The following is an 8,195-nucleotide window of genomic DNA, read 5'->3' as shown; positions in this document are numbered from 1 at the left end:
GCTCAGAAAGGATTTACACGGCGAAAGGTTGCATTGCTGTGTATTGGACTTCCTATTTCTAGTCCCGTCGTACGTGCTGTACACGTCATCGCGCAAACTTTCGACGGACTGTTTGTGCATCCGTGTGTGGTCAAGTCCGTTCATTCTAAAGTAGGACGGACTGTCCGTCGGATTGTCTGACGGACTAAGTTGGCCATACAGTCCGCCCGTGTGTACGCGGCTTTAGACTCATATAAATGAGATAAGTGCTTATGAAACGTGGGGAGCACCCTAATTGGGTCGCTAGGATAAATGTCTTTAGAGACTTTGAGACAAATTGGTTTATGCGTCCGATCAGGTTGATGGAGCCGTAAGGCTAGGAATGTGTCTGCTTTGTTAGCTTTTAGATATAAGGTGTGCTGGGCTCTGCGGATGGATTTTTCGTCCGCTTCTGCTAAGAGCAAGTCAAATTCAAGTTTGGCCTTCTCTAACAGGGTTTTATTGGAAGATGTGGGGTGAGATTGATATTGGAGGTAGAGGTAGTAATATGCATCTTCCAGATGTTTAAGCTTGAATTTTTTATCTTTATGAAGTTGGGAGGAGACACGGAAACAAGTACCCCTAATAAATGGTTTATTCGCTTCACACGGTAGAACGAGTGAGATATTTGGAGCAGCATTGTGCAGTAAATACTCCTTAATCGCTAGTTGTATGTCAAAACAGTAAGATTGATTAGTCAGATAAGCTTCATTCAGGCACCAAATGCGATCTGTAGATTGTGGAATTAATGAAGCCAACAAAGTAACCACTGCACAATAGTCTGACCAGGGAATTAGTTGAAAAGTGGAGTGCAGTAAGGTAGAGGCAGATGCTATTGCAATAAATATGGTCAATTCTTGTGAAAAACTTATGGGGATTAGAATAAAATGTGTAATGGCGACAAAGAGGAGTTACATTCTCGCCAAGTGTCAAAAAGAGCTGTGTCCTGCACTAGACATCTAAACGCTAGAAAGGGTACATTTGATGTGTAAGGAGATCTATCAAGATCTATCTCTTTCGGGTCTTGCTCATAGCGGTGCCCTCCTATTTCTTTTGCATAATTCAAAGCCGCATACATAAATACATATGGGGATCCATTAAACTCAGAGTATCTTCCTCCATATTAATGAACCACAGATTACATGGCGGACTGGGTGTCCCTTGTTTTTCCAAATACTACCAGGCGGCCCAACTGGCCAGATTGTCCTATATCATGCCACTGTGGAGGTCCCGCTGTGGGTGAGCCTCGAAGCTTTAGATCTTGACCCTCTTTTGCTTGATAACTTGCTTTGGTTACAATGCCCAGAATGTAAGTCCTTACATAATCCGGAGACAGCACACTCCCTGCAGCTATGGGATAGGCTCAAAGGTCCTTTTAAACTACACTCCCCACACTACCCCTTACTATCCTTCCTAGGCCACCCGCTGTTAATCCAAGCTCACATAGACGGTTTAACTAGGCTAATCACTCTGGGCACTTCCTCTTCCCGGAAATCCTTTTCGATCTTGCAGAAGCAATTCCAAATCCCAAATAGGGAAATCTTCCATTATCTAGAAATATCCGATTTTTTTGCTCCTTATCTGCGTGCCTCTACATCACCTGCTAATATGATGCTGTACGAAGGCATCTGCGACTCTGAACCCCACGCTCCATGTATCATTTCTAAGTTGTACACCCACCTCACGACTACATCTTCCCACCTCCCCTCCTATACTGGCCGTTGGACCACTGACCTGAACTTCTCTCTAGAACAGGAAGATTGGGATGACATTTGGGCTACGACTAATTCCTCGTTCCAAAACATGCTCGCTGTTGAGACCAATTACAAAGTGCTTTTGCGCTGGTACCAGGTCCCGGCAAAAATTGCTAAATAACTCTCAACCTACCCTCCACCTTGTTTTTGAGGTTGCTGAGAACGGGGCACATATGTGCATATCTAGTGGACCTGTCCGATCATGCAGCGATTTTGGGCCGAAATCTTTAGAATATTGTCCACTTTACTAAGCAGACCGGCTACCCCTGACCTGGCCTTACAAAGGCCCAATCGAAACTAGCAATATACATCATTACAGCTTCTAAACAGTCTATCATGAGGGCCTGGAAATCCTCAACTCTCTGCTCAGTATAGACTAAAAATTGGGTCACCTAAGCTTTGATTCACAGTAAGACTGCGGCCACCATCTTGAGAGATCCCACACTTTCATGATGAGATCCCACAACACCTGAAAATATGGCAACTGTGGGTGGATCATTTCCTCCCTCCTGGCTTCGATCCCAAGCTCCTGGAAACTTAAGGTTGTGAGACCAACGGACGTTCTCTCCCTCCTCCCTTGTGATCTCACCCCTCTTTGCTGCTTCTTTTACACTCTTCCTTCTCTTTCTCTTTCTTCTTATCTTTTCCTTTGGATATCTTTCATCTCCCTTTTCAGACATTATCTGAAGATATGTGGTCAGGGCCTCCTGGGTTACTCCTCTGCAGCCCTTTCCACAGTCATCACTCTCCTTTGTAAATTATTGTACTATAACTATCTGTGCCACGTGCGTCAGATGGAAATTTATTCTCCCCTACACTTCCTCTACTTATGATGTAATGTTATCATATGGTTAACATGTACAAAGACACCGGCTTATTGTACTACATTGTCATTGTCTCTCATACAATGTTTGTTATTATCTACTTCTAATAAATAAAAAATATTGAACAAGAAAAAATGTAAGTCTAGACTCTAATATGGCAAAGGGAACCAGATCACTTATACTCTTACCAAAACCTATTGAAAACAAAAACGTTATTCTGGTATTAATTAACCACTTCAGCCCCGGACCATTTTGCTGGTCAAAGACCAGACCACTTTTTGCGATTCGGCACTGCGTCACTTTACCTGAAAATTGCGCGGTTGTGCGACGTGGCTCCCAAACAAAATTGACATCCTTTTTTTCCCACAAATGGAGCTTTCTTTTGGTGGTATTTGATCACTCCTGCGGTTTTTATTTTTTGCGCTATAAACAAAAATAGAGCGTCAATTTTGAAAAAAATAATTTTTTACTTTTTGTTATAATAAATATCCCCCAAAAATATATATAAAAAAATGTTTTCCCCTCAGTTTAGGCCGATACGTATTCTTCTACATATTTTTGGTAAAAAAAAATCGCAATAAGCGATTATTGATTGGTTTGCGCAAAAGTTATAGCGTTTACAAAATAGGGGATAGTTTTATGGCATTTTTATTAATATTTTTTTTTTACTAGTAATGGCGGCGATCAGCGATTTATATTGTGACTGTGACATTATGGCGGACATCGGACATTTTTTACATATTTTTGGGACCATTGTCATTTATACAGCAATCACTGCTATATAAATGCAGTGATTCCTGTGTAAATGACACTGGCAGTGAAGGGGTTAACCAGTGGGTGGCAGTGTAGGGGTTAAGTGTTCCTAGGGGTGTGTTACTAATTGTGGGGGGCTGGGCTTTAATTTAGTGAACACTGATCTCTGCTCCAATCACATGGAGCAGAGATCAGCATCACTAGTTGTTAGGCAGAACGGGGAAATGCTGTTTACAACGGCATTTCTCCGTTCAGCCGCCCCGTAAGACGATCGCGGGTTTGCCCGCGGCGATCAAGTCCGCGGGACCTGCGACCGGACTCACGGGGGGTCCCGACTGGCACACAAGCGAGCCGCCGCCGGCGTGCTCGCAATGGCGGGGTGGCAAATTTAAAGGGACGTACAGGTACGCCCATTTGCCTGCCCGTGCCATTATGCCGACGTACATCGGCGTGCGCCGGTCAGGAACCGGTTAAATGAATCCGAAAAAAAAAATAAAAAATTTGTCGTGCACGTCTCTCATTTTATTTTTTTTTATGCACATTTTTAAAGTGCTTTTAGATGTTAGTTTGCTTAGAACGATCCACTTATGCCTCATCATCCGCAATAATCATGGCTGAGAAATTAGGCTGTTCAATGCTTCTTTATTCTTCATATAACAAATGAGCATGAATCACCTGAAAAGAAGGCTAATGCGTTTTTTTTCAGTTATTGAGAAACAAATGTAGTTATTCTGTGCATGGCACACACCCACAAGAACATTACTTGAAGTTGAAATTTAGCTAAAAATATTTATTAGATTACAGCTTTAGTGGCCTAACTTATGTGGTTGAGATTTGGCTATAATCAATCTCACCTGTGCTAACACACACCCTTTCAGTCTAATGGTATAATGCATGTTACTTAACCCATGTCTCCCGCATTTCCCCAGTAAACAGACCTGACCATGCTTACGTCCTCATCTCAGCATGACTACCTGCCTAGCAGTGCACTGGCTCTTTTATTCACACACACAAAGGAGGTCACAAACAGGAAGCCCTGGCCCCAACAGCCAATCGCTTCCTCCACAGGATGTGACAACACAGGATGTGAATATCAACACAGGATATGAGTTTATACAACAACCAATGACTACTGTTCCTGCTGATGGGAGCTTATCTGCAGGTGTATGTCATGGCACCTCAAATATGTTGATCAGGCATACAGGGGTGACACGAGCGCACATCCGCTAAACCGGTAATGTGCTTGCAGGGCGAACACATCCACCCAGACGAACGTCTGTGCATCACACAGGGGCCCTTTCGCCGGAGGACATATCCTCACTCTACAAACACCTCTCTCCAACCTCAGGAAGTTTTCCACTACCTAATGGATCTCAACCAGCGTCAGTCTGACCCAGTCAGCTTTTTAGAGTGGGTTGAGGGAAAACTAACATTGGCAGACACTATGACAATACATCTTCATAAAATTTCCACAACACTTACTAGCAATCAAGCATGTCCCCCATTGTGCCGGCTGTTGGATTCTGTGGAAATCTTCTCTCCAGGGTGCACAGTCCTCTTCCTGGTGCAGAATCATGAAGGGTGTGCCGGTCCTCTTCCTGGCGCTGAATCCTGAAGGGTGTGCCGGTCCTCTTCCTGTCGCTGAATCCTGAAGGGTGTGCCAGCCCTCTTCCTGGTGCTGAATCCTATAGGGTGTGCTGTCCTCTTCCTGGTGCTGAATTCTGAAGTGTGCCAGTCCACTTCCTGGTGCTGAATCCTGAAAGGTTTGCCGGCCCTCTTCCTGGTGCTGAATTTCCGGGGCTGCGGGAGGTAATAGGGTTTTGAGCTGAACTCAGTAGAAGACCCACTCCCTCCTCTCCCTAATCCATTGCGAAAAGCCCATTCATTGTTTACACTGCATTTAACTTGATCTGATGTGGGGCTAAGGCTGTTGCCCCTCTACATGGGGACAAAGTGCCTTACAAGAAGAAAACCTTTACTTCCCTTCACTTTGCAAGGCACCCTTTCAACATTGAAATCCATGGAAAGGAGGGCACACACTCATTGTAGCGCCTTTCCTGGCCACCCAGGCTGCATGCCTAGATAAGTGCCTGGTTAAAATTTTAAAGGAACCCCCCCCCCCCCCCAAAAAAAAAAAATCAGTGTGGGAGCATTTTTTTCCCTTAACCACCTCCTATCCACCGTACGTTTATGAATGTCCTTGGGTGGGAAGGGTGATATCTTGGTTATCGCTGCAACTGTGACAATGAGGGAGATAGCAATCTTTAGGGTCAGTAATTCTGCACAAAATAAAAGTAAGTGGCTAACGAGCCACTGGATTTGTTTTAGAGGGGGCGGAAGGGGGTCATACCCCCATCCCGCAGACACCGCAGCTGCCTTTACTGGTCTCTCCTGTGTGATCCGAGAGCCCAGTAAGGACGCTAAAGGTGGCATCATGCTGGAAGGAACAACATCACACTGTGTGATGTCAGAAACAGGAAGCGACAAGGATTTTGTCACTTCCTGTTTAGGTGGGTGTTACCAGCCAGGCAAGCAGCCGATCAGACCGATCTGTGTCTGATTAACTGCATTGGAGGCTAGAGGAGAGATTCATGGGTCTAATAGACCCCAGATCTCTCCATAATGAGGACCTGTCATGGCTCAAGGGATGTTGTTGATCACTTTTAATACCAATAAAGTTGATTAAAAAAAGTTAAAAGGTACAGTGTTAAAAAAGAAAAGAAAAAAGAAAAATAATAAAATGTAAAAAAAATAAAAAAAATGTTAAAAAGCCCCTGTTCCCCCGTGCTCATGTGCATATGTAAACGCCGATTGCACCACACATGTGAGGTATTGTCACAAATGTCAGAGCGAAAGCCATAGTTTTAGCACCAGACCTTCTGTGTAACTCTAAATTGGTAACATGTAAAGGCTTTTAAAGCGTTGCCTATGGAGATTTTTAGGGACGAACGGACGCAGCTTTAAAGCATGACGTGTGTTGTATCTGTTTACTCGGCGTAACATTATCTTTTATATTTTAACAAACAATCGTGTATTATATTGTGCTTTTGTGCATTACAATTAATTAAAGTGTATTTTCTCCCAAAACATTGTATTTGAAACACCGTAGCGCAAATCTTGTGTTACATAATTGTGTCATCATTTTATTCTCTATAGCCTCTGCTAAAATATATATAAAATATATATATATATATATTTTTTTTTATATATATATATATATATATATATATATATATATATATATACACACACACACACACACACAGTATAAATATATAGGGGTTCTAAGTTAAAAAAAAAAACGTTTTTTTACATGTAGGCGAGACATTCCAGAATTGAAGTGGTTAAAAAAAAAGCATGGTGGTTCCTCTTAAGATTCATACCAGACTCTAATCACTCAGAGCACAGATGGGCGTGAGAGCATGTGTCATCACAGAAAAAAAAGAAATTTGAGCATGTGACCATGTGGCCGGTTAGCTCAGTTGGTTAGAGCGTGGTGCTAATAACGCCAAGGTCGCGGGTTCGATCCCCGTACGGGCCAAAACTTTATTTTTTATTTTTTTTATGGTCAATTTATTTTTTAACGCCTCACTTACATACCCTTGGTGCAAATTACGTGAGCAATGCCTGGAATACAAAAAGACAACTGAAATATGAGTAACTGATAACAGCATACCCTTTACTGGAGAGCAGACACACATTTACTGTGTCTATTCACCCTCCTTAATGCCCTGAAAAAAAAAATCATATGCATTCGCAATAATTTGGGTTTGCACATATCCCTTTTTACGCTTTATGATTTAATTATCTCCATACACATCAGAGGTGAAAAAATATGTTTTAAGGGCTCTTGAACACACTATGATTTTAGACAAGAAAGCACCAAACAATATATTAGTGAAGTTGCCCTGCAATGAATTCTGTGATTCGGATGTATCCGAATTTGCGAAATCACAATAGTAACGAATTTCAATGAATCCTAAATAAATTATAACTAAACGAATTGGAAAAAATAATTTAAATTCATATTTGAAAATTAATTCTAATTCCAAAATGAATTTGAAATGGAAAGAAATATTGCAATTAATACTTAAATAATAAAATGTAAATAATTAATATGTAAACGTGAAATAAAATGATGATTTCTACTTGGGCTGCTTTACAGAATAGAATAGAACAGAAGAGAAAATAAAAAGAATAGAATAGAATAAAACAGAAAACAATTTAATAGAATAGAAAGTAAAAGAATAGAATAAAACAGAATAGAATAGAAAATAAAGAAATGGAACATAAAAGAATAAAACAGAATAGAGTAAATAAAAGAATAGAATTGAACAGAAAATAATAGAAGAGAAAATAATATAATAAAATATTTTCTATTCCATTCTGTTTTATTCTATTGTTTTCTATTATATTATATGTCTTTATTTTTCAGTTATGTTGTATTCTAATATGCACCGAATGGGTTTTTTGATGCCGAAACCGATACCGAAAATGAAAAATACACTAGGCCGAAAACCGAAACCGATACCGAAAATGACTGTTTTTAAAAAATATTTTTATACAGGAGGTGGTCAGAGACTGGGGACATGGTTCAGGAGATGGTCAGAGACTGGGGACATGGTACAGGAGATGGTCAGAGACTGGGAACATGGTACAGGAGGTGGTCAGAGACTGGGGACATGGTACAGGAGGTGGTCAGAGACTGGGGACATGGTACAGGAGGTGGTCAGAGACTGGGGACATGGCACAGGAGGTGGTCAGAGACTGGGGACATGGCACAGGAGGTGGTCAGAGACTGGGGACACGGTACAGGAGATGGTCAGAGACTGGGGACATGGTACAG

At 41.7% G+C, this 8,195-nt stretch overlaps 1 non-coding gene across 1 annotated transcript; it reads left to right on the top strand.

Moving 5' to 3' along the window:
- Positions 1–6,816: 6,816 nt before the first annotated feature.
- Positions 6,817–6,890, top strand: TRNAI-AAU (transfer RNA isoleucine (anticodon AAU)). Its single transcript has one exon. It is a non-coding gene; the product is annotated as a tRNA-Ile (tRNA).
- The last annotated feature ends 1,305 nt before the right edge of the window (positions 6,891–8,195 follow it).

Source organism: Lithobates pipiens, unplaced genomic scaffold (genome assembly GCF_037356315.1).
Source record: "Lithobates pipiens isolate NorthernLeopardFrog02 unplaced genomic scaffold, aLitPip1_a1.2 Scaffold_8, whole genome shotgun sequence".
NCBI classification, from domain to species: domain Eukaryota; kingdom Metazoa; phylum Chordata; class Amphibia; order Anura; family Ranidae; genus Lithobates; species Lithobates pipiens.
Note: the sequence above shows the minus strand (reverse complement) of the source record. Positions and strands in the feature narration are given on the sequence as shown.